The 27,476-nt window shown below is 35.3% G+C and overlaps 2 long non-coding RNA genes across 3 annotated transcripts in view; both read left to right on the top strand.

The window, feature by feature from the left end:
• Window positions 1-27,476, top strand: part of LOC133179387 (uncharacterized) — a 276,577-nt gene that overhangs the window by 40,669 nt on the left and 208,432 nt on the right. The window lies entirely within an intron of this gene.
• Window positions 1-27,476, top strand: part of LOC133179358 (uncharacterized) — an 81,891-nt gene that overhangs the window by 5,943 nt on the left and 48,472 nt on the right. Inside the window, exons 2-4 of one of the 2 annotated variants that reach the window (XR_009720101.1) lie at window positions 8,188-8,319; window positions 20,213-20,272; window positions 23,139-23,215. This is a non-coding gene — a long non-coding RNA (uncharacterized LOC133179358). The remainder of the gene's footprint in view (window positions 1-8,187; window positions 8,320-20,212; window positions 20,273-23,138; window positions 23,216-27,476) is intronic. The other variant, XR_009720106.1, reaches the window with a different exon arrangement.

A 27,476-nucleotide genomic window follows, 5' to 3' on the forward strand; every position in this document is an offset into this window, starting at 1 on the left:
TGATCCTGTGGTATATAATTCAGCCTAGAAATGAACATTTATCAACAAATATTTTTATAAAAATGACAAAAGATTATTCTTATGGTTACTTGTAGTGTCCGCAACAAAAATGCTATGCATTTTCAAAGCTAGACAAGATACAAATGAAGATATCCAGGGTGTTATGACAAATGTATTTGAAATTTAGAAGTATTCAATTTAATTTTCACATGATAATTATATAGGTCTTAGGCCAAATAAAAAAAAATGTGTGGTTCCAGTTACCCAACCATCCCTATTTTAGACCCCCGACCCTAAACTTTTTTGGCGGCAATTTTCATATTTATTTTCCAGAATTTTCCGCGATTTCCGTCATCCGCTTCGGTATTAGTTTTAGTTCCAGCAATGGCGGCCTCCATGCAAAATATTGTTTCAACACGTAGTGCAAGTGTTCGATGGTGTTAAATCTAAAGCAAGCTAGCATGGTGCGGCAGTATACCTTTTTCCAGCGCCATGTTTTTTGTTTGTTTGTTTTTTGTTGCCAAAATTAAATAAATATGCCCAAGAGTGGCGAGATTCAGTTAGTTGCTCTGTTTACAGCTGGTTTATAACAAATGCATGCTGATTAGCCCCTTTATTATTTAATGCAGGCAAAGGTGTGAAGTCAGGATAGGAATTCACTTCTTACTTGAAAACACACAGACAGCTGGCCAGGTAACATGTTTTTTGGAGTCAGGGGGAAGATAACATGAGAAAACATTTATTTGATTGCATTGATTACGCAAGAATTAGCCCAATGTGTAAGATAGATTAACTTGTAAATTATTAAATAATTTATATCAGGATCGTTTCTTTTAAACTGAAAGTAGAAAAAAAAAAACAGTTCATGAGGAAAAGTGAAAAAGAAGACTGCTGATTTTACCTGAATAAAGTCAACTTGCAAAACACCAATATATATGAGAAATGAGCTTGGAAGTATGAAGTCTTCAGTGAGGCAAAAAGGTTTCATGAAAGGATTTAAAATTTTAATAATATTAAATATTTGTAATTCTGACAAATTTGAATGATTCTATGTCATCTTGCTTAGGTGATTTATTTTGTTTTTAACATTACTGTACAAAGTATAGGTGTCACATTCTTTTCCTCTGACAGCTCTTAGCAGAACTCTTATGTCCGTTTTCTAGTTTATCATTCAAAATTTATTATTAAGTAAAATAAGAATTATTCTGGATAAAAGTAATTAATTTCATTTATAAACACTGATTTTAAAACAAGGATGTTCACCTTGGACTTTATGTTTTACAAAAAGAAAAGATTGTGTTTTCATTATTTTTGATTTAAAAATATTTGTTTCATATTCATAACTAGGGTGCCCCCTACCAATGTTGACTAGTATGTTTAATGCCACATTGAAATGCCACTTATTTTCTCCTTCACTCTGTTCACCCACAAATAAAACATTTCTTTTCTGAACCATAATTGGAAAAGACTGAATTCAAAATAAACAAAACATTTATTAGTTATGAGTTATATACTCAGCTCTACACAAAATATTTCTGTTTTTTCGCATTCTATAATGTACAATTTTAGATTTTATATACCTGTATAAAGACTTCCGCCGCAGATTCCGATGGAGAAATCATGATCTATATTTAAGATTTAATGTATAATGCTTAAGTTATCCATTAATTTTACTTATAATATACAATTCTGAAATTAATATCATCCTTTAAAAACAAGGACAGCACTTATCATCTTCGTAAAAACTTAACATTCTAAAAAAAAGAAAAGAAAATATAATATCCAAATAACAGTTAAATAATTCAATTTGCTTATGCTGATTTTCTTCAAACATTGTATTTTCTAGATGAGTATGAACTTGAATGAATAGAATCAGCAAACAACTGTTTAAATACCCAAGACATTTTATCCACTCATTAAAGCACATATTTAATCCATATGCTTAAGAGAAAACATATCTAACACTCTACACATAAAATAGTTCACTTATGCTAACGAAAAGAAGTAGGTATTGTTTAGAAAAATTTAGAAAATCATTTTGTTAAAAAAAAAAAAAAAAAACCTACCTACCCTATTTTTTTTGAGGTGTAACCGGAACCACACATATTTTTTTGTTTGGCCTTATGTGTGATTGTAAAGGTAGATAAACTTAAGGAAGGGAGATAAATTAGGCAAAAAAATTAGCAAGTCATTAATGTGAATAAAATTTTTGTTTTCAAAGAGAACCATGAGATTTTTCTTTTATTTCACTGCAATTAGGTACATAATCGAAACCCGCAAGAAGTTTGGAATAAATAAATATCTTTAATATTTTATCTTAGACATAACAGGTGTAATGTAGTGTCCACAACACAAGGTCTCGCCCAAAATTTGACTTCGCATAACTTTTTTCTTAAGAATGCTTATATGAAAAAAATTTGGGACTCATTTGCATAGGTATTGTACTTTGTAGAAAACATGTCAATAATGTGCTGTTTGACTTTTTATTTTTTGGTCCAAGTGCAACACAATAAGCACAAATACTGTGAAAATGGCGATAGGAAAATATCTTTAAAAATCTTCTTCTTAAGAACAGCAAAGCCATGATTGGTCATATTTTTATGGAAGCATCCTCAGGTAGTGTAGATTCAAATTTGTTCAAATCATGACCCCCAGGGGTAGGGTTGGGCCACAATGGGGGATCCAAGTTTTACATAGAAATATATATTAGGAAAATATCTCTAAAAATCTTCTTCTTAAAAACAGTAAAGCCATGATTGGTCATATTTATATGGAAGCATCCTCAGGTAGCGAAGATTCAAATTTGTTCAAATCATAACCCCCAGGGGTAGGGTGGGGCCACAATGAGGGATCCAAGTTTTACATAGAAATATATACATGTAGGAAAATATCTCTAAAATCTTCTTCTTAAGAACAGTAAAGCCATGATTGGTTATATTTATATGGAAGCATCCTCAGATAGTGAAGATTCAAGTTTGTTCAAATCATTACCCCCGGGGATAGGTTGGGGCCACAATGGGTGATCAAAGTTTACAGAGGAATATATAGGAAAAAGTCTTTTTCTCAAGAACAGAAAAGCCATGTTTAGTCAAATTGATATGGAGGCATCTTTGGGTAGTGTAGAATGACATTTGTTCAAATGAGGGCCCCCGGGGGTAGGATGGGGCCACAATGGGGGATCAAATTTTTACAAATGAATACAGGTGACTCTCGATGGCTCGAACTCCGATCTCTCGAAGTGAACTTCCGGTCCCGTTTTTTTCCTCTATATAACTAAGCAAATTTACTCCCCATCTCTCGAAGTTCTCTATCTCTCGAACCAAGATCTGGGTCCCGTTACACACATTTCATTGTTTTTTACTCTCTATCTCGAAGTTTTGATTGCGCATGTATACATGTCAATCAAGCGTAAAATTAATGCACATTGGACTTACCTGGATAACAGTGAATGCCTGGGGCTGGGATGGATGTGTTAATTGGGTGTTTACATAAATGACACTACACCTGTGAATCGTCCGAGTGTTGAAATAATTAATTGGTTAACTGTTAAATTATAAACAGATCGCTTCACAACTTATTTTGACTGGACGGGACGATAATTTTGAGGAAATAATTTAGGGACGTGTCAGTAATTTTTCCATAGATTATGAACTTTAATATTATTAGAGTCTACACAATCCCAGTTTGGCAAACATTGCACAAGAAATCCTATCTCAAGAACTGAATACCGATTACGAACAATCTTGTGAAGGACCAATCAAGCCCAGGGGAGAGCCAATTAGACAATTGCTATTCAGTTTCATGTAATCATGAAATGAGAACTAATAAATATTGAAACTTAAAATAATCATTTTATTTATTCAAAATACGATCATTGTTTTTGAAATCGAGTGAATTACCTGTAAAATATGAAAGAAAACGTGTAATGACATTATCAACATATACTTCCGGTATGTATAATAGTAGAGCAATGATGATCGGAACTGAAAATTCTGGATTTTATATACTTTCTATCTCTCAACCCCCCCAATCTCTCGAACTTTTCTTATGGTCCCTTGAACTTCGAGAGATCGAGAGTCACCTGTATATGGGAAAAAAATCTGCTGCTCAAGAACAACAAAGCCATTTTTTATATTGATATGAAGGCATCATCAGGTAGTTTAAAATTCAACACCCCCCTCTTTGTAAACTTTTCAATACTGTACTGATTTTTGCTTTTTTTCCTAGCCAATGTGCTCAGGTGAACGATGTGGCCCATGGGCCTCTTGTTTGAAGATTGTATCAAAGTTCTCAGTCATCCGACATTTATATCTGTGGAATTGAAACCATAGTAAATTCTTCAACTTTTCAGCACATGCGTACAATAAAGAGGAACAAGTGAAGCAATATTTTTGTGATGGGTTATACAAAGACTTTTTTTACTTTTATTTTTCTCCATTAAATTAGATTTTTTAGGTTCAAGAAACCTGTAATTTTCTGAAACCTAATATCTTCAAGAACTGAACAAAATTTTCTTGTGTCCAAAAATTCTACTGTTGTCAATTTTCTCGTTTGTCCATCACAGTGTCACTTAAAGAAATGGTGAAAATTTGGTGTCATCTTTTGAATATCTTCTTTTCAAGAAAAATTGGGCCAGAAAAGTTGAAACTTACGTGAAACCTCCATTACATAGTGTTAATTTAAATGTTTTCAAATCATGACCCCCCAAAATTTTACATAGGTAAATATAGGAAAATATATTTAAAAATCTTCTCAAGAACAAAGCCATAATTAGTCATGAAATGAAATGGAGGCATATCCTCAGGTAGTGTAGATTCATGTTTGTTCATATCATGACCCCCGGAAGTGGGGTGGGGCCATAATTGGGGATCAAAATTTTACATAGGAATATACAGGAAAATCTTTAAAAATCTTCTCAAGAACAACAAAGCTACGATTAGACAAACTGATATGAAAGCATCCTAAGGAATTGTAGAATCAAAGTTGATCATATCAAGACCTAGGGGGTAGAATTGGGCACAATTGGGGGTTAATTTTTTACATAGGAATATATAGGAAAATTCCTCTCAAGAACAACAAGGCCATGATAAGTCATATTGATAAGGAAGCTTCCACAAGTATTGTTACGAGATTCAAGTTTGTTTAAATCATGACCATTGGATTGAGATCAGCATGTTTTGTATTCTCCGCTACGTTATGTTGACCCAGTCAGACAACCAAAATGTGCCTCTAATATGAAGAGTTCCAGTAATGGAATTGAATGTATTATTTAGCTGTGTTAGTAGAATGCAGGTCACATTAGCCTGATCTGACTACATTAAAACTCGTTTATAACAAACACAGATATAGCAAATTTATGGATATTGCGAAGTTTTTTGGAATCCCTGGCAAAATTCTTAACAATTTCATGTAAATATTTACAGATATAATGTTACGAGATTCAAGTTTGTTCAAATCATGACCATTGGATTGAAATCAGCATGTTTTGTTTTCTCCGCTACGTTATGTTGACCCAGTCAGACGACCAAAATGTGCCTCTAATTTGAAGAGTTCCAGTAATGGAATTGAGGGTATTATTTGGCTAGGCTAGTAGAATGCAGGTCACATTAGCCCGATCTGACTACATTAAAATTTGTTTATAACAAACACAGATATAGCAAATTTATGGATATTGCGAAGTTTTTTGGAATCCCTGGCAAAATTCTTAACAATTTCATGTAAATTTTTACAGATATAATGTCAGAGCGCTGATATAGCAAACTGGTTTTGTATCCCCTAGAGGTTAAAGGTAACAAAATTTTTATCTCAGGGTTCGAAATTCACTATATACAACTCGCAAAACGCGAGTTAGAATTCCCCAATTGCGAGTTAAAAATTAGGTAACTCGCAAAAACTTGTGAGTTGATTTTTTTTGCATTGAAACTGTAGCAAAATTATATAATATGACAGAACACAATGCCTTTGATTTAAATAAGTGATTTAAATAAAAGTCACACTGTAGTTGTATTTTGTGTATTGTACTGTAGTTATTTTTCCTTAAGTTACATGTATTTAATTTATATAAATTTAACTTTATATGAAAATTGCGAGTAGTCTTGGTTCTCACGATTATTTGCGAGTTGTAATTTTAGGGAGTTTCTAACCCTGTATCTTTTATAGCGAATTTTCAAAGACCTCAATTTTTAAGTCACCTGAGCTGAAAGCTCAAGTGAGCTTTTCTGAACACCCGTTGTCCGTTGTCCATCCGTCTGTCTGTCTGTCTGTCCGTCTATAAACTTTTCACATTTTCAACTTCTTCTCAAGAACCACTGGGCCAATTTTAACCAAACTTGGTACAAAGTATCTTTGGGTGAAGGGGAGTTTAAATTGTTAAAATAAAGCGTCCAGGAGTAGGGCGGGGCCACAATAGGTATTACAAGGGGGAAATCTTGTAAAGAACAGCATGGCCAAAGTTATTCAGGTGAGGGATGCGGCCCGTGGGCCTCTTGTTAAAATATTGAACTGACACTACTTATGTGAGTATTTGAAATTTGAAATTCAATTCATTCATTAATATATGAACTCCAAGGTAACTTCTGTATGAAATACTTCCCAAAATACAGTTGGTAGTCATACTTGAGGAAAAAAAATCTATATTTCGAATTCGCAATATATACTGAAGCAAATTCATTATACGAATATAATGAAATATGAATATAGGGAAGTAATTTTGCAGATCCCCAAGACTTTGCTGTAACAGAGTTTTACTGTAGTAGAATTTTCAGCTGTAATAATCCATTTCCATCTATGTATTTTAAATAATTGTCAAAAAATGTCTAAAAAGAATAATTTCCTAGATTTAAAACTTTCAGTTTTCTCAATGAATGATTTTCTTATCTTTCTGTCCAAACTTAGTTTGGCTATTTAAAATTTGTTGTTTCTGGTTGCCATGTGTAAACGGCTAATGGATGGAAGAAAAAGTAAAGATGGAGATTGTCTTTGACATTAAAAAATGCTTTGAATCAAAATGCACCTGAGTTTCTAATGAATAGGGTTGTGTTAATATATAGAACTACTTTATATCAATATGTATCATTATTCAAGAATGTATCATTTTAACATGTTAGTTTTACAGCCATTAAAAGTTTGAATTTGAAAGTGTATTTTGTGAAGACAGTGAGACAAGAACTTTGCATTGTGTTATAAAACAGAGAGGTAGGACGTTATACCGATACTACCATACATACCAATATTTCCTGCTAAGAAATGGTTTACGGTACACACACTGAAATATAGGTATGAAACGATACACAAACAACTTACCAAAAAATTGAAATTGAAAGTAAAAAGTGGCGACTTGTAAACGAAGTGGAAAATGGGTAGTAAATTTTGTCATTGCTAGCCAGACAAGACAAGTGCTGAAAAATCTTTTGGGTGGACACTGTAAAGGAGTTATGGGTTTGGAAACTAGGGATGTCAGGCTTTAGTTGAATGATAGTCTAGTAATTCTTGAAATTTGATTCAATTTTTTCATGTATTTTTCTCTCTTTGCTTGTTATAGTCTGCTTGTACATTTTATCCAGATGCTATCACCATTATAGTTCTGGTGAGTGATGTGGCCAATGGGCCTCTGGTTTTAAACCAAGGTCTTTTAAGGCCTAAATTATTATTTTGGACTTATATACTAGGAATATAATAACTTAAGTGGTAATGTCCCACTGAATTGAAGGGAACTTCTTTTAAAGTTGTGCATGATGTAACTTCCTTGATGATGTGTAGTCTGTCAACACATGAAACTCATGCAAATTTTAGGATAGGTATGTTAGGGCGTTTTTTTTTAAAATCTCAAATTTTTGTCCAAGCAATACTGTAAACAAACTTTTATTTGTGTGCGAGAAATATTAACTCACGAATATTAATCGCTGTGAAACATTTATTGTGTCTTGTATTATGGAGAATGTTTCCTCAGTCACGAAAATGAATCATTGTGGATTGATTTTAAAAAAAGATGACGCGAATAATTGTTGGTTTACAGTAATCTTTATTTTCTTTTTTGTTCTGAAATACTTGTTTTTTTTTTTATTTTTTAATTTAAATTAATTAAAGCTATACATTTACATATAGTAAAACTATTTTCTTGTTTGAGACCAGCTAGTAGAAAGAGTAATGGGTAACTTTTATTTTGACAACAATTCCTCTGATTTATAGAAATAGTCTCCCCTGTTAAAGATCAACCATGGCGTATATACATTGCCGGATGTCATCTGGTCATCAACAGAGAGTTTTGATGCTATATTTCTACCAGTCACCTCTGTGACCTTTGTTATGTTTAGCAGACAGGTAAGAAAAACAAGAAATTTTTTTTTAGAGTAATTACAATACAGTAAATAGTAAAACATAGAACATATTTACATGTACAGACTCCCTTGTAAAATGTCACATTTTATATGAAATGATTCTAGAACATTTACATACATCCACATTGTCACACCGTTCACGGTAGCTCAGTTGGTAGAGCGCTCGCTCCTTGATCGGAAGGTCGTGAGTTTGAATCTCAGCCGCGACTGACCTAAGTCGATAAAAAATGGGTAGCAACTGTTCCTTTGCCATGCGCTCGGCACTTTGAAGTGAAAGTTGCGGGTCCTTCAGTTGAGACCTTAAAAACCGAGGCCCCGTGTCACGACAGATGTTGGCACGATAAAGATCCCTCACTGCTCAATGGCCCTGAGTGCTGAGTAAAGGTCAGAATTTGAAGCCCTTCACCGGTATATGGTGACGTCTCTATATGAGTGAAAAATTCTTGAATGGGACGTAAAACAACATACAATCAATCAATCTATCCACATTGTCACAGTTGAATAGAATCAGAGCATAATAAAACAATTATTACATGATACACAAATCACAGAATGAATTTCTTCTTAATTTTGGATCAGCTAGTGATTCACTGTGTCACTAGATTTTTTAGCTCACCTCGACGAAGTCGAGATGAGCTTATGCTATACCCCCGGCGTCGGTGTCGTCGTCGGCATTAGCGTCGGCGTCCTGGTTAAAGTTTTAGGAGCAAGTCCCATGCCCAAGTAACTATAAGACCTATCTGGACCAAACTTGCATGGATGATGCATCTAGGGATGGACACTACCACACTTGCTTCGGATGCTGGATCTGACTTAGATTTTCCAGATGAGTGACCAGGTTAAAGTTTTTGGAGCAGGTCCATTCTGAAGTAACTATAAGCCATACCTGGACCAAACTTGCATGGATGATGCATCTACGGATGGACACTACCACACTTGCTTGGGATGCTGAATCTGACCTAGATTTTCCAGATGAGTGACCAGGTTAAAGTTTTTGGAGCAGGTCCATTCCCAAGTAACTATAAGCCCTATCTGGACCAAACTTGCATGGATGATGCATCTAGGAATGGACATTACCAAACTTGATTCAGATGCTGGATCTGATTTAGATTTTCCACATATGAGACCAGATTTAGATTTAGGAGTAGTCTCATTCCCAAGTGACTATAAGCCCTACCTGGACCAAACTTTCATGGATGATGCATCTAGGGATGTACACTAACAAACCTGCTTCGGATGCTGGATCAGACCTAGATTTTCCACATGAGTGAATTTTAGCAATATTTTAACTAAATTAGCATGGATGATGTATCTAGGGATGAACACTTCCAGACTTTCTTTGGATTCTGAATCTGACTTACATTTTCTAGATGAGTGACCAGGTTAATTTTTTTTTTGGATTAGGTATATATAAAATTATGGCCTGTTATGATTAAACTTGTATAGATGGTGCAGACTTGCTTTGGATGTTGGAACTGACCAAAATTTTCTTGATTAGTAAACAGGTTAAAGTTTTTTGAGCAGGTCTTTTTCCAAATAACTATAAGTCCTACTTAAACCAAACTTGCATGGATATTGATCTTGGGATGTACCCTAACTAGAAAAAAAATATGATGTGAAATTTGCCTTACTTATAGATAACATTCATTGAGGTGAGCTTCGTAATCTTTGATTACCTATGTTAATTGTAGAGCGGATATCTTTTAAAGGTAAATGAAACAATGTCCTGAGCATTTTGAGTTGTATACGGAAATGAGTACATATGAGCTACTTTAATAAGCCTGAAATTATATTTTGAAATTTTTTATGCAAGATAGCGACTGCAGAGTCTATTAAAATTACTTGATCACTAAAATTAACTTCCAATAAAACGGCTTATCTCCCATTGATTATGATGTCGGTAAGACCCAGTCGCTGTTCAAAGCTGTACAGTGTACTTACATATATACAAAAGATCATGTCAAGTTGCAGCGTAATTTAAGAAGTAATCATGACTAGAACCTCGTATAATTATGCTATGTTCAATCAAGCTTGTATTTGTTATTTTAAAATCCCATTGCATATATAAAAGATTTTAGAATGTTTTATTTGTGTAATGCTTGTCTCTTCTTTGACAGTCTTCAATCAAGAGAGAGAGAGCAAATGAGAGAAAGAAAAAGAGAAAAAAAGCGATGGGGGGGAGGCGAGCAAGAAAGTGATAGGACCAATTTAATTTAAGAAACAGCTGTTGTTAATAATGAAATCATTTATTTACATTACTATACATAGTTTCACTTTCACATACCACGGTTAGTCAAATTTACTTTATACTCATGCGCCAGGTGCTATGGTACAGTGATAGCATCATGTCTTAATTAAAAATTTAATCAGAAAACTAATCAACAATATTCTTGTCTTAGAATTTTCAATTGTTAATTATTTGACAGCATCAATATTCATGAATCTTGTGATAGCAAAATTAGGATGATGTCGTTATAAACTCTGGTATTCTATTTCTATATCATTTTTACATCAATCCTTGTGATTCATATTGCAGAAAATGTGCATTCGGAGACACCAACATTTTTTCATTAATTCACGTTGTGTACTCTAATACACCCTGTTGATTCTAAAAAGGGGGGGGGGGGTCGTGAGCTGAGAAAAATATGTCACAGCTCTATTTTAGAGAATTTCATAGAAGTTTCAGGCCAATATTCATAAATTACGCTTTTCTTTGTGGTTTGGTTTGGTTTTGTATGTTGTTTACGTCCCTCTCGAGAATTTTTCACTCATATGGAGACACCTTCTTTGTGGTAAATTATACAATTTAACTTGGAATGAAAAACCATGTTTTCGTTATACACATTAATAACATCATGTATCTATAAGCTCAGTATTCCAGCTGCAACTTATCTCTTAAACTTATTCAATTGTGTATCCTAATGACACAGACAAACAGACAATTGTATTCATACCCGAGTAACAAAGCACTTCCCGGGTATGGATGTACTTTGGGTTCTACAAAATGAATGTAGGACCAGCTGTTTTTTGCCTTAGTTAAATCTAACAATTTTGCAGAATTTGTTTTCTCAAGAAGTAAATTCATGATTTAGAAAATGACTTGATGTAATTGATACTTTTTAAAGGACTGACATTCAGTGAAATTGTGTTATGTGTATTTTTAGATTATATAAATTTCTTTACTCTTCAAACTTAGTTTTATAACTCTACAGTGTATGAGGAAAAATTAAAGGAAAAGATACACACTCAATAAAACAGATGATATCCATTTATTTGTTTTCAGCAAAATAAACACCCAGAAAAAAGTCATTTACCCATTCTTACCATTTAATTAACTACATTGATAGACTTTGTAAAAGTCCGATTATAATCGTTGATTAGTTAGTTACAGTAACCTGATCATCCATTATGAAATTCTTACCAATTCCCATCACTAGCTCTTATGTATGTTATCAATAAGAAATTATTCCATCAAAGAAATGAAAAACTAGAAATATGTCCATAGGACATGAATGCCCCGCCAAGGGTATATTAGAAATGCAATATTTTAACACAAATTGAGAAAAGTGAGGTCAAGGTCAAATGAAAGGTCAAGGTGAAAAAATATTGATGCAGTTGAATAGCTTACATCAGTATGTATCAGCATATGAAGTTTGACACTAATTTAAGAAAAATGAGGTCAAGGTCAAAGGAAAGGTCAAGGTAAAAAATTGTTGATGCAGTTGAAAAGGTTACATCAGTATGTATCAGCATATGAAGTTTGATAAAAATATTATGAATGGTTTCTTTAAAACTGAGCTAAACACTAATTTTAAAAAAGTGAGGTCAAGGTCAAAGGAAAGGTCAAGGTGAAAAAATATTGATGCAGTTGAATAGCTCTCATCAGTATGTATCAGCATATGAAGTTTGAGGTCAAGGTCAAAACATGTTGATGCAGTTGAATAGTTCTCATCAGTATGTATCAGCATTTGATGTTTGATAACACTATCTTGAATGGTATCTTTAAAACTGAGCTAAACACTAATTTAAGAAAAGTGAGGTCAAGGTCAAAAGAAAGGTCAAGGTCAAAAAATGTTGATGCAGTTGTATAGCTTACATCAGTATGAATCAACACATGAAGTTTGATTACACTATCTTGAATGGTATCTTAAAAACTGAGCTAAACACTAATTTAAGAAAAGTGAGGTCAAGGTCAAAGGAAAGGTCAAGGTCAAAACATGTTGATGCAGTTGAATAGTTCTCCTCAGTATGTATCAGCATTTGAAGTTTGATAATACTACCTTGAATGGTATCTTTAAAACTGAGCTAAACACTAATTTAAGAAAAGTGAGGTCAAGGTCAAAAGAAAGGTCAAGGTCAAAAAAGTTGATGCAGTTGCATAGCTCTCATCAATATCTATCAACATATGAAGTTTGATAAAAATATCTTGGATAGTTTCTTTGAAACTGAGCTTTGAACAGAGCTAAACGCAAAGTGTGACGGAAGGACGAATTGATTTGTTGATAAAGAATTGGTTTTTACACTGCCTGATATATTTAAAAAAAAATAAAACTAAGAAATCTTTGCTTGATACAGGTACATGCATTTTGGGGGGCTAAGACAGAATTCTCTCTCTCTTTTTCTCTCTCTCTGTGTATAATTTGTTTATATACGTATGACAGCATATTACTAAAATATCATTTACTGAAATTCAAATATATCACAAATAATATGAATGCCTCTTTGTATCCTCTTGTCCACATTCATGATAGGGAGGGGGGGGGGGGGTGTCGAAAGTAGAAGTCTCACTGCTAAAAAATCGTTAAAAAAAAAATGTCACATAAAATATAATTGCATGAACATTTTAGAATACCTGTGTATTTATGTAACACAGCCACAGACCTTTGTAAAATATTTTAAATTGTGATTTTTCTATTATTATACACGCGTCTTTAGACAGGACGTATTATGTTATGGTGTTGACATGTCCGTCTGTCTGTCCGTCTGTCTGTCTGTTAGCTTTTCTCATGTCCGGCTCATAACTTTAATACTATTAGGCCTAGGATTATCAAACTTTGTCAGCTAATACTTCTTGGGTAGAAGGTGTGTCGCGCACTAAAAGTAGGTCGCTCTGACTTTTAATTAAGATGCTATGGCCAAATATGGAAAAATCCTGTCCGGCTCATAACTAGAAAATTATTAGACTGAGAATCATCAAACTTGGCCAATTTATGCATCTTAGGTAGAAGGTGTGTTGCGACCTATTTCAAGGTTACTGTGACCTTTAATTTAAGTGAAATTTAAAAATAAAACTGTCTTTTTACTATTAGATTATACAGTCCCAAAAAATGCAAGAGTGTTGCAGTATCCTTATTGAAAATATGTTAAATCAAGAAAATACTTATTTTTTTCATTATATACTTTACAGCAATCTATAACAAATGTATTGTTACAAGAGAAATTCCACCTCTCCCATGGGTGTAATTATCAAGCACTGGTCAAGGAGAATTTGATAACAGAAAATTGCATGTCAAATTAGAGAGAAATTTTAAATGTGTTGAGTGTGAGGAGCTAAATGGTAGAACATCTCTGATCAAGCAGGTGTTATCTATATCTCTTGGGAACTGGGTAAAAAGAATCAGCCCTGTTGGATTAAATAGTTGGCTAGCCTTACTTGAATTTGGTGAACAGTAATTAAAACTTCTTTGATATTGTATAATAAATTAATTTGATATTGTATGATAAACTAATTGATATTGTATAATATAATTAAAACTAATTATACTGGAGGGGGGGGGGGTTGGAATCAGCATGCCCATTGTCTGTATGAATTGCAGATTAAAACCAGTCTGACATTAAATTTAAAAATAATCAAGTATTTAAAAAAATGTTTTAATTATGGTAGATAGTCCCTACAAATCTAAGAGTAATGCAGGAACCTTATTAAAAATATTGCATCAAGATTACAGAAGTTTTTTTCTTTTTATAAATGTTTGTAACAAATAAAAAAAAATCTTTGTTTTCAAATTTAATATCAGAATGACATAAATATGCATTTTTATTGCACTACAAAGCAGATAGTGTGTATAGATCCATTCATCCATTGGGAGTAATGACTGGACATGCATCCAGTTAAAGATTAATTAATGAGTTCAGTGTAGGAAGGCTAGCTGTCTCAATCATTTCTGTTAGAGGATCTCTGATTAAGCAGCTCTTATCTGTATCCTTTGGGGATTAGACAGAAGAACTGCTTGTCAGTTTGTAGCCTATGTCATTTGATGGCCAGCTTTTTATTTTTGATATAATTTGATATAGATTAAGTTGTTAAGACTAAATTGATATTGTTAGCTCTTCTGAGCCAAAGGCTCAAAGAGCTAATGCTATGGCCATTTGTGCGGTGTGCGGTGTGCGTAAACTTTTTAGAATATGGGCCATAACTCAAGAACCCCTTGGCCAATTATTGTCAAATTTGTCACAGGGTATCCTTGGCCCAAGGGCTCCCTTTTATACTAAAACTGGGGTTGTGACCCTTTAACAAGGGGAGATAATTAGGAAAATAGAAACAAAAGTACTGGTTGCTAAAAAATCTTCTTCTCAAGAACCACTGGGCAGATTATTACCAAACTTACACAAAAGGATGAGGATATGTTGTAGATTAAAATTTGCACGGGGATTTACCCTGGGGCAAAGGGCGTGGTCTCAAGGTCACTTCAAAGTTGACCAAAAATTACATTTTATTAAAATGTTGATATTTTGCTTACTATAAGGACTAGGATCATCAAATCTTGTCAGTTGGTGCATCTAAGGACCTCATATCATGTTGACTCAAAAGTAGGTCACGGTGACCTACTTTTCAAATTTTGCGGCCATTCTTTTTCATAATGATTTAGAAGCATATTTTGAACAATTTAAGGCCTATGATCATCAAACTTTGTCAGTTGATGCATCTTGGGTCGTCAAAGTACGTCACTTAAAAAGTAGGTCACCTTGACCTACTTTTTGAATTTTATGGCTAATCTTTTTTAAAACAATTAAGGTCATTAATTCGAATACGGGGAGGCTTAGAATCATTAAATCTTGTAAGATGATGCCTCTTGGGGCCATAAAACATATTTATTAAAAAGTAGGTCACAGTGACCTACTTTTTGAACTTTGCAGGCATTCGATTTCAAAGCGTTTTAGAGGCATAATTTGGACATTTTAAGTCCTATGATCATAAAACTTTGTAAGTTGATGCATCTTGGGTCCTCAAAAAAGGTCAACTGAAAAGTAGGTCACCGTGACCTACTTTTCAATTTATATGACTATAATTAAATATTTCAGGTACTAATTGGCTTAGAATCATCAAACTTTGTCAGTTGATGCATCTTGGGTCTTCGGAGTAGGTCGACTAAAAAGTAGGTCACAGTGACCTACTTTTGAAAATTTATGGCGTTAATTAAATATTTCGGGTACTAATTGGCTTAGAATCATCAAACTTTGTCAGTTGATGCATCTTGGGTCTTCAGAGTAGATCGACTAAAAAGTAGGTCACAGTGACCTACTTTTGAAAATTTATGGCTTTAACTAAATATTTCGGGTACTAATTGGCTTAGAATCATCAAACTTTGTCAGTTGATGCGTCTTGGGTCCTCGGAGTACAACAACTGAAAAGTAGGTCACAGTGACCTACTTTTGAAATTTTATGGCTGTATTTAATATTTTCAGGAATTATTTGGCCTAGAATCGTCAAAATTTGTCAGTTGATGCATCTTTGGTCCTCGGAGTAGGTTGACTGAAAAGTAGGTCACTGTGACCTACTTTTGAAAATTTATGGCTGTAATTAAATATTTTGGGTACTTATTGGCTAGAATCATCAAACTTTGTCAGTCGATGTATCTTTGGTCCTCGCAGCACAGCAACTGAAAAGTAGGTCACGGTGACCTACTTTTGAAAATTTATGGCTTTAATTAAATATTACAGGTACTAATTGGCTTAGAATCATCAAACTTTGTCAGTTGATGCATCTTGGGTCCTTGGAGTAAAACAATTGAAAAGTAGGTCACTTTGACCTACTTATAAAATTTTATGATTATAATTTTAAAAAATATTTTAGGTATTAATTGGCTTAGAATCATCAAACTTAGTTGATGGGTCCTCAGAGAATGACAAGTGATAAGTAGGTCACCATGACCAACTCTCAGGTACTAATTGGCTTAGAATCATCTTGGGTTCTCAGAATGTGAATTGGAATTTCAAGGGTTTATCTAAATATACAGGATACTTAGAGGCTTCAAATAGAAGTGATAGGTTGTACAGTTTATCAGAAGAGCGATTCAAGGCCCATGGGCCTCTTGTTTAATATGATATTTTTAATTAATTTTTTGTAAATATCAACAAATTCAGAGCATCATGTCTCACAAATCTGAAAGGTGGAAAGGGGGGGGGGGGGGGGCTGCAGATTGGCATTTGTCAAGCTTTAACACAAGTTGTGTTACACAACCAGTTGAAGATCTATAATGTTATATATGTTATAATTAATGCCTTCACCACAGGAGATGTATAAACAAATATTACGAGGAATGCAAAAATCATTGAAATCCTTGTGTCAAGGTTGACATGATTTTCTTGCACTCTAAACTGTTTATGACAATTGAACAATCTTTGACGGGCGTACCATGCTGTGGCGGGGCACTTTATTAGTCCCCTACCGGTGAAACCGGAGGAGACTATAGGTTTCCTCTGAGTCTGTCCGTCCGTCTGTCTGTCCGTCTGTCTGTCTGTCTGTCTGTCCGTCTGTCTGTCTGTCCCTCTGTCTGTCTGTCAGTCTGTCCCACTTGGTTTTCCGCACTTTTTTCTTAAACGCTTGCAGATATTGAGCTGATTTTTGGTATGTGAGTGTGTCTTGATGAGTTACAGATCAAGTTTGCATTTCGTTCCGCTTCATTAATTTTTGATGGAATTATGGCATTTTCAATTCTTAACGGGAACCAGATTACACTTGCCGGTAGGGGACTAGTATTGCTAATGCAATACTCTCAGAATGCTTGTTTTACATGGAATCACCTCCTTATGGAAACACACATATCCTTGTAATTTCTTTACTTTGACTACAGAATTTTGTATTAATATCAATGTGTAACAGCAATAAATCTTTTGTGACTAAACAGCTTAATTTAAACATAATATATATGTGCAGAAAATATTGTAAGAAACACAATTAATAGGCGTACTTAATGTGCATTTTCTCATGATAATGTGGAAACATTTATTTATTTAATGATTTATTTATTTATTTAATTATTTGTACTGGAAGTGTTTAGAACCATTTTTAACATAGTATGCTAATGTTGGCACTCCAAAATTAATTTATTTACGAGATGTATTGATGTTTTTGCACCTAACAATAGAATAAAGAAGAATGCATACAATGCAAGGCAAAGATCAGAGACATTCTGAATAAATCATTTATCTTGCATTCACCGATCATTCACTGTTCATTTTGCGCTCGAATTTTTGGTCCGTTTGTGTTCTGCGTTTGCTCACTGTTCACCGACCGTTCACCAAATTGCGTTCAGCATTCACACATCGTTCAGCGTTTGTTCAGTGTTCATTCACCGTTCGCTCTGCGTTCATTCAGCGTTCATTCACCGTTCGCTCTGCGTTCGCTCACCATTCAAGTGGGAAAGTAGAACATCTGAGGGACTGTACTGATGAGAGCTATTCAACTGCTTCAACATTTTCTGACCTTGACAATTCCTTTGACCTTGACCTCACTTTTCTTAAATTAGCGTCAAACTTCATATGCTGATACATACTGATATAAGGTATTCAACTGCATCAATATTTTTTGACCTTGACCTTTCCTTTGACCTTTGACCTCACTTTTAAGCTCACCTGAGCTGAAAGCTGAAGTGAGCTTTTCTGATCACATTTTGTCTTTAGTCCGTCTGTCTGTCTGTGCATCTGTCCGTCCGTCTGTAAACTTTTCACATTTTCGACTTCTTCTCCAGAACCACTGGGCCAATTTCAACCAAACTTGCCACAAAGCATCCTTGGGTGAAGGGGATTCAAGTTTGTTCAAATGAAGGGCCACACCCTCTTCCAAGGGGAGATAATTAAGAATTGGTGAAAATTTTGTGTCATCTTTTAAAAATCTTCTTCTCAAGAACCATTGAGCCAGAAAAGTTTATACTTATGTGAAACCTTCATTACATAGTGTAGATTCAAGTTTGTTCAAATCATGACCCCTGGGGGTAGGGTGGGGCCACAATGGGGGATCAAAGTTATACATAGGAATATATAGGGAAAATCTTTAATAATCTTCTTCTCAAGAACAACAAAGCCACAATTAGTCATATTGATATGGAATCATCCTCAGGTAGTGTAGGTTCAAGTTTGTTCAAATCATGACCCCTGGGAAAAGGGTGGGGCCACATTGGGGGATCAAAGTTTTACATAGGAATATATAGGGAAAATCTTTAAAAATCTTCTTCTCAAGAACAACAAAGCCACAATTAGTCATATTGATATGGAATCATCCTCAGGTAGTGTAGATTCAAATTTGTTCAAATCATGACCCCTGGGGGAATCATCCTCAGGTAGTGTAGATTCAAGTGTGTTCAAATCATGACCCCCGGGGGTAGGGTGGGGCCACAATGAGGGATCAAAGTTTTGTATAGGAATATATAAAAAAAAAATCTTCTTCTCAAGAACAACAAAGCCACAATTAGTCATATTGATATGGAATCATCCTCAGGTAGTGTAGGTTCAAGTTTGTTCAAATCATGACCCCCGGGGGTAGGGTGGGGCCACAATGGGGATCAAAGTTTTACATAGGAATATATAGGGAAAATCTTAAAAAATCTTCTTCTCAAGAACAACAAAGCCACAATTAGTCATATTGATATGGAATCTTCCCCAAATATTGTAGATTCAAGCTAGTTTAAGGCCCCCCGGTAGGGTGTTAGACATATTTAAAATTCTGTTTTAAAGAACAGCAAAATCATGATTAGTTATATGAAGATAGAAGCATCCTCAGAAGTTTTTTATTCAATTTCATTCAAAACATGGCACCTTGGGGTAGGGTATGTCTAGAACAGCGATCAAAGCTTTATATATGAATATATAGGAGAAATATAGGAGAAGAAATCTGCTGACGAAGAACAGCAGGGCCATATTGACTCAGGTGAGCGTTGTGGCCCATGGGCCTCTTGTCTCAATTTGTGTTTAACTCAGGTTTTAAAGAAAACATTATATTTTTTTTATTAAACTTCATATGCTAATATATACTGATGTAACCTTTTCCACTGCATCAACATTTTTTTTTACCTTTCCTTTGACCTTAACTTCATTTATTTTAAATTAGTGTTTAGCTCAGTTTTAAATAAACCATTCAAAATATTTTTATCAAACTTAAATATGCTGATACGTATTTGTGAGAAGTATTCAACTGCATCAAAAACATTTGACCTTGAACTTTCCCTTGACCTTGACCTCACTATTCTTAGGTTTGCATTTCGCTTAATTTAAAAGAAACCATTTAAGATATATTTATGTAAGTTTATGCACTTATACATAATTTGGTGAGAATTTATCATCTATATCCAACTTTTTAGATTTCAATTTCAATTTTAAAGAAACTATTCAAGATATTCTCATCAAATTTCATACACTAATACAAATTTACATGTTGCATTACTAATATACCCTCAGCAGGCATTCATGTCCTATGTACATATTTCTAGTTCTTTCTCCATATTCAAACTCTCTAGTTCTTCCACCCTTGTCTTTTTTACTTAAACAGGGGACACCAATTCTCTGAATTAGCTTGTCATCCATTAAAGGCAAAAATAAAACCTGGTGCACTAGTATATGAAGAATTTGTTTATTTAATAAGTTAAGGGGATTTTTTTCAGGTGTGCATGATGCAAGTTCTTGGATTATGTGTAGTCTGTGAAATTCACATTTATTCTAGGGTAAGTATGTTTAATGTCAATTTTTTCTCCAATCTACTTTGTTGTTTGAGCATTAATCTTTATTAGGTCACCTGAGTCACTCAGGTGACCTATTGCTATCCGTTCTCGTCCATCGGCATGCGCCGTGCGTTAACATTTGAACATTTTTAGCTTCTTCTCTGAAACCGCTTAACCAATTTCAACCAAATTTGGCATATAGCATCTATGGGTGAAGGGGAACAAAAATTTTGAATTTCATGGTCCCTGCCTCCCTGGGGCCTGAGGGGTGGGGCTAAAACCACCAAAATTCATGGAATCTTTAAAAATCTTCTTCTTTACTCCTGGACATCAAGCAGTCAAACTGTTGGCATCATTGTAATAAGCATTGAGCCCTCTACCAAAATTGTGAAATTCATGGCCCCAGGGTCAAGGGTTTTGGCCCCAGGGTGAGGCTATATAGATCATATAGTGAAAGTGCATTATTTCTTTGAAAATCTTCTTCTCTGCTCCTGGGTATTAAATAAGGCAAGTAAGTACATAGTTATGAAGAGCAAGAGTGCCTCTTCCAAAATAGTGAAATTCATGGCCCCAGGGTCAGGGGTTCTGGTGTTAAGGCGGGGCTCTATTGATTATATAGTGAAAATGCATTAATTCTTTGAAAATCTTCTTCTCTGCTCCTGGGTATTAAATAAAGTAACTAAGTACATAGTTATGATGAACAAGAGTGCCTCTTCCAAAATTGTGAAATTCATGGCCCCAGGGTCAGGGGTTATGGCCCCAGGGTGGGGCTATATAGATCATATAGTGAAAGTGCATTATTTCTTTGAAAATCTTCTTCTCTGTTTCTAGGTATTAAATAAGGTAACTAAGTACATAGTTATGATGAGCAAGAGTGCCTTTTCCAAAATTGTGAAATTCATGGCCCCGGGGTTAGGGGCTATATAGGTCATATAGTGAAAGTGCATTATTTCTTTGAAAATCTTCTTCTCTGCTCCTGGGTATTAAATAAGGTAACTAAGTACATAGTTATGATGAGCAAGAGTGCCTTTTCCAAAATTGTGAAATTCATGGCCCCGGGGTTAGGGGCTCTGGTGTAAGGGCCAGGCTCTATTGATTATATAGTGAAAATGCATTAATTCTTTGAAAATCTTCTTCTCTGCTCCTGGGCATTAAGGTGATAAACTAAGTACCTAGTTATGATTAGGAGGTGGACCCCTTCCAGAATTGTGAAAGCCATGGCCCCTGAGTCAGGGATTCTGGTGTTAGGGCGGGGCTCTATTGATTATATAGTGAAAATGCATTAATTCTTTGAAAATCTTCTTCTCTGCTCCTGGGTATTATTTAAACAAACTAAGTGCATGGTTATGATGCATAAGGGTGCCTTTTCAAAAATTGTGAATTTCATGGCCCCAGGGTCAGGGGTTCTGGTGTTAGGGTGGGGCTCTATTGATTATATAGTGAAAATGCATTGATTCTTTGAAAATCTTCTCTGCTACTGGAGATTATTTAAACAAACTAAGTGCATGGTTATGATGCATAAGGGTGCCTTTTCAAAAATTGTGAATTTCATGGCCCCAGGGTCAGGGGTTCTGGTGTTAGGGTGGGGCTCTATTGATTATATAGTGAAAATGCATTGATTCTTTGAAAATCTTCTTCTCTGCTACTGGAGATTATTTAAACAAACTAAGTGCATGATTATGATAGGCAAGGATGCCTCTTCCAAAATTTTTAAATACATGGCCTCAGTTTTTGGGGTTCTTGAGGAGGGAGGGGGGAGGGGGGCTCTACTGATTATATAGTGAAAATGCATTAATTCTATTAATTAATCATTAACTAATCCTGTCTGCTCCTTAGTGTTGAGCTGATAAATAAATTGCTTAGCTATGATGAAGATGGGAGCTTCAAACAGAATTTTTAAATCTTGTGGTCCTAGGGTCAGGGGTTCTGGCATAACAAGGAAGGGGGGGGGGGGGGCTTTTGATAATATAGTGGAAAAGTGTTAATTCTTTGAAGTCCATAGTTATGATGATGAGGGTAACTCTTCCAAATTTGTAAATTTCTTGACCTTTGGTCTTGGGTTCTGGTGTTAGGGTAAGGCTTTGTTTAATCTGTAGTGAAAATGCATTGTACCTGTGAAATTCTTCTCTTCTTCTGGGCATATCGAAAGCAAACTGAGTAAAAGTTTAAATGATATAAGTAAGTGTATTTCTACCAGATTTTTGAACATCTGGACCATTTGTCTAAGCATTCTGGTCCTGGACAGGGCTCTATTAATTTGTATTCTACTGAGAGAAGTTATTCCCCTTTTCCATTCACCTTTGATAATTAATCACTGTAAATAATGTATTTGAAAGATTAATAGAATAAGATAATTATGCAAGAATGTTTATCGTATAATTCAAAAAGTACTTTCTTAGTTTTAATAATCAGGCAGACCTGTAAATAATAGATAAATAAAAATGAAACAAAAATAACTTATTAAAAGTTCTTCAAAGACCATAAGAGAGGTCAATGCTAGAGGTCTTAATATGGGTTTAAAAATAGTACAGAAGCACTAATAGTTTGTTAATAGTCTGCATGGTGATAATGTTAAGTGGGGGACAGATTAGAACTTAAGTTATGAGTTGATACTGAATACTAGACTAATTATTTTGTTGATCCTGATCTTCCTTACTTCTCTTGCTTTAGGGCAACAAAGCTTCATCTGTCAGTGTATTTGACTTCTAAATTGTTGTATTATACTCGGGTGACTGTTAAGGACCTTGGGCCTCTTGTTTTTTTTGTCATTATCTGCTGAAAGTCTCATTACTTCATTAATTTAGTTAAAAGCTTTATTGTAATAAATGATGTAAATATTGCCTTGTGTGAGACCTAAAGTCATTAACAGGATAAGAACTTCCTTGCTGTCCCTGAGAACAGACAACAATGGAATTGAAAGCAGTTATTTGCCCTACTTTAATAAAGGTAAGGCTACTTGTTCCTGCCAAATGGCCATGGGTTGTAGTTGATAGGTACAGCTTAAATCCTGCATATTCTATAGATTCGGCTAGGAGTGAAACGGTTCACCGCGGTATCGATTCACCGCGGTATTTTTTCTCGGTTTGATACACGGTGCAAAATCTCTAATTTTCGGTTCGGTTCATTTTTCGGTCGGGATCGTTATTCAGTCGGGTTTGGCATAAGGTAAAACACGTTACTCAGTATAAATAAGTATAGAAAACGTAAATTTTTGATGACTGATAGCTTGTAAAATAATTTTTGACAGTCAAATAATTTTAATCAATTTCTTCTAGTCAATTTGCAAATAAAATTCGTAAAATATATAAAACAACGTTGAATTTGTTTCTTTCTATCAAAATGTATCGTATCGAAAATAACCGAACCGAGACAAAATTATACAATACGTATCGAACCGTGAAGGAGGTGTATCGTTTCACCCCTAGATTCGGCTTTGAGGTCATCATTTTCTGTTAAGTGGGTTCGATTAGAGGGTGGTATTTTTCGTGAGGTTTGGGTTAGAGGGAGGTATTTTAAGTTAGTCTTTTCTATTTGATTGGTTAAAGTTCTTTTCATTTGATTGGTTAAGCTTCTTGTCATCATTTGTGTTAGGAGAGGGCGGTGGGAGGTTGGTCTATTTAGCTTGTGGGGTCATCATTTTCTGTTAGGAGGTTTGGGTTAGAGGGAGGTATTTTAAGTTAGTCTTTTCTATTTGATTGTTTAAAGTTCTTTTCAGTTGATTGGTTAAGCTTCTTGACGTCATTTTGTGTTAGGAGAGGGCGGTGGGAGGTTGGTCTATTTAGCTTGTGGGGTCATCATTTTCTGTTAGGAGGTTTGGGTTAGAGGGAGGTATTTTAAGTTAGTCTTTTCTATTTGATTGGTTAAAGTTCTTTTCAGTTGATTGGTTAAGCTTCTTGACGTCATTTTGTGTTAGGAGAGGGCGGTGGGAGGTTGGTCTATTTAGCTTGTGGGGTCATCATTTTCTGTTAGGAGGTTTGGGTTAGAGGGAGGTATTTTAAGTTAGTCTTTTCTATTTGATTGGTTAAAGTTCTTTTCATTTGATTGGTTAAGCTTCTTGACGTCATTTTGTGTTAGGAGAGGGCGGTGGGAGGTTGGTCTATTTAGCTTGTGGGGTCATCATTTTCTGTTAGGAGGTTTGGGTTAGAGGGAGGTATTTTAAGTTAGTCTTTTCTATTTGATTGGTTAAACTTCTTGTCGTCATTTTGTGTTAGGAGAGGGCTGTGGGAGGTTGGTCTATTTAGCTTGTGGGGTCATCATTTTCTGTTAGAAGGTTTGGGTTAGAGGGAGGTATTTTAAGTTAGTCTCCTTGTATTTGATTGGTTAAGCTCCTTGTGGATCGGGAACTTAGAGAATAGATCCTCAGCCCAATAGGGGCTTGTCGTAAGAGGCGACAGAAGGGTGTAGTTTAAGGGGTAGACTTAGGCTCTGAATTTTCTGAGAGGCTGGACTTTAAGTTGGTGTGTGCTTAAAAGTACAACCTCACAGAAAATTCTTCCCTTTAGGTGTTAGGAGGGTTTGGTTAGAAGAGGGTCTTTTTAGTTATTCTGTTTGTATTTGATTGGTTAAAGTTCTTTGCATTTGATTGGTTAAGCTTCTTGACGTCATTTTGTGTTAGGAGAGGGCGGTGGGAGGTTGGTCTATTTAGCTTGTGGGGTCATCATTTTCTGTTAGGAGGTTTGGGTTAGAGGGAGGTATTTTAAGTTAGTCTTTTCTATTTGATTGGTTAAAGTTCTTTTCATTTGATTGGTTAAGCTTCTTGACGTCATTTTGTGTTAGGAGAGGGCGGTGGGAGGTTGGTCTATTTAGCTTGTGGGGTCATCATTTTCTGTTAGAAGGTTTGGGTTAGAGGGAGGTATTTTAAGTTAGTCTCCTTGTATTTGATTGGTTAAGCTCCTTGTGGATCGGGAACTTAGAGAATAGATCCTCAGCCCAATAGGGGCTTGTCGTAAGAGGCGACAGAAGGGTGTAGTTTAAGGGGTAGACTTAGGCTCTGAATTTTCTGAGAGGCTGGACTTTAAGTTGGTGTGTGCTTAAAAGTACAACCTCACAGAAAATTCTTCCCTTTAGGTGTTAGGAGGGTTTGGTTAGAAGAGGGTCTTTTTAGTTATTCTGTTTGTATTTGATTGGTTAAAGTTCTTTGCATTTGATTGGTTAAGCTTCTTGACGTCATTTTGTGTTAGGAGAGGGCGGTGGGAGGTTGGTCTATTTAGCTTGTGGGGTCATCATTTTCTGTTAGGAGGTTTGGGTTAGAGGGAGGTATTTTAAGTTAGTCTTTTCTATTTGATTGGTTAAAGTTCTTTTCATTTGATTGGTTAAGCTTCTTGTCATCATTTGTGTTAGGAGAGGGCGGTGGGAGGTTGGTGTATTTAGCTTGTGGGGTCATCATTTTCTGTTAGGAGGTTTGGGTTAGAGGGAGGTATTTTAAGTTAGTCTTTTCTATTTGATTGGTTAAAGTTCTTTTCAGTTGATTGGTTAAGGTTCTTAACGTCATTTTGTGTTAGGAGAGGGCGGTGGGAGGTTGGTGTATTTAGCTTGTGGGGTCATCATTTTCTGTTAGGAGGTTTGGGTTAGAGGGAGGTATTTTAAGTTAGTCTTTTCTATTTGATTGGTTAAAGTTCTTTTCATTTGATTGGTTAAACTTCTTGACGTCATTTTGTGTTAGGAGAGGGCGGTGGGAGGTTGGTCTATTTTAGCTTGTGGGATCATCATTTTCTGTTAGGAGGTTTGGGTTAGAGGGAGGTATTTTAAGTTAGTCTTTTCTATTTGATTGGTTAAACTTCTTGTCGTCATTTTGTGTTAGGAGAGGGCGGTGGGAGGTTGGTCTATTTAGCTTGTAGGGTCATCATTTTCTGTTAGATGGTTTGGGTTAGAGGGAGGTATTTTAAGTTAGTCTCCTTGTATTTGATTGGTTAAGCTCCTTGTGGATCGGGAACTTAGAGAATAGATCCTCAGCCCAGTAGGGGCTTGTCGTAAGAGGCGACAGAAGGGTGTAGTTTAAGGGGTAGACTTAGGCTCTGAATTTTCTGAGAGGCTGGACTTTAAGTTGGTGTGTGCTTAAAAGTACAACCTCACAGAAAATTCTTCCCTTTAGGTGTTAGGAGGGTTTGGTTAGAAGAGGGTCTTTTTAGTTATTCTGTTTGTATTTGATTGGTTAAAGTTCTTTGCATTTGATTGGTTAAGCTTCTTGACGTCATTTTGTGTTAGGAGAGGGCGGTGGGAGGTTGGTCTATTTAGCTTGTGGGGTCATCATTTTCTGTTAGGAGGTTTGGGTTAGAGGGAGGTATTTTAAGTTAGTCTTTTCTATTTGATTGGTTAAAGTTCTTTTCATTTGATTGGTTAAGCTTCTTGTCATCATTTGTGTTAGGAGAGGGCGGTGGGAGGTTGGTGTATTTAGCTTGTGGGGTCATCATTTTCTGTTAGGAGGTTTGGGTTAGAGGGAGGTATTTTAAGTTAGTCTTTTCTATTTGATTGGTTAAAGTTCTTTTCATTTGATTGGTAAAGTTTCTTGACGTCATTTTGTGTTAGGAGAGGGCGGTGGGAGGTTGGTCTATTTAGCTTGTGGGATCATCATTTTCTGTTAGGAGGTTTGGGTTAGAGGGAGGTATTTTAAGTTAGTCTTTTCTATTTGATTGGTTAAAGTTCTTTTCATTTGATTGGTTAAGCTTCTTGACGTCATTTTGTGTTAGGAGAGGGCGGTGGGAGGTTGGTCTATTTAGCTTGTGGGGTCATCATTTTCTGTTAGGAGGTTTGGGTTAGAGGGAGGTATTTTAAGTTAGTCTTTTCTATTTGATTGGTTAAAGTTCTTTTCATTTGATTGGTTAAGCTTCTTGACGTCATTTTGTGTTAGGAGAGGGCGGTGGGAGGTTGGTCTATTTAGCTTGTGGGGTCATCATTTTCTGTTAGGAGGTTTGGGTTAGAGGGAGGTATTTTAAGTTAGTCTTTTCTATTTGATTGGTTAAAGTTCTTTTCATTTGATTGGTTAAGCTTCTTGACGTCATTTTGTGTTAGGAGAGGGCGGTGGGAGGTTGGTCTATTTTAGCTTGTGGGATCATCATTTTCTGTTAGAAGGTTTGGGTTAGAGGGAGGTATTTTAAGTTAGTCTTTTCTATTTGATTGGTTAAACTTCTTGACGTCATTTTGTGTTAGGAGAGGGCGGTGGGAGGTTGGTCTATTTAGCTTGTGGGGTCATCATTTTCTGTTAGAAGGT

The sequence above is a fragment of the Saccostrea echinata genome, unplaced genomic scaffold, assembly GCF_033153115.1.
Source record: "Saccostrea echinata isolate AGI-Se365-2 ecotype Australia unplaced genomic scaffold, CSIRO_AGI_Sech_v1 ptg000001l, whole genome shotgun sequence".
NCBI classification, from domain to species: Eukaryota; Metazoa; Mollusca; class Bivalvia; order Ostreida; family Ostreidae; genus Saccostrea; species Saccostrea echinata.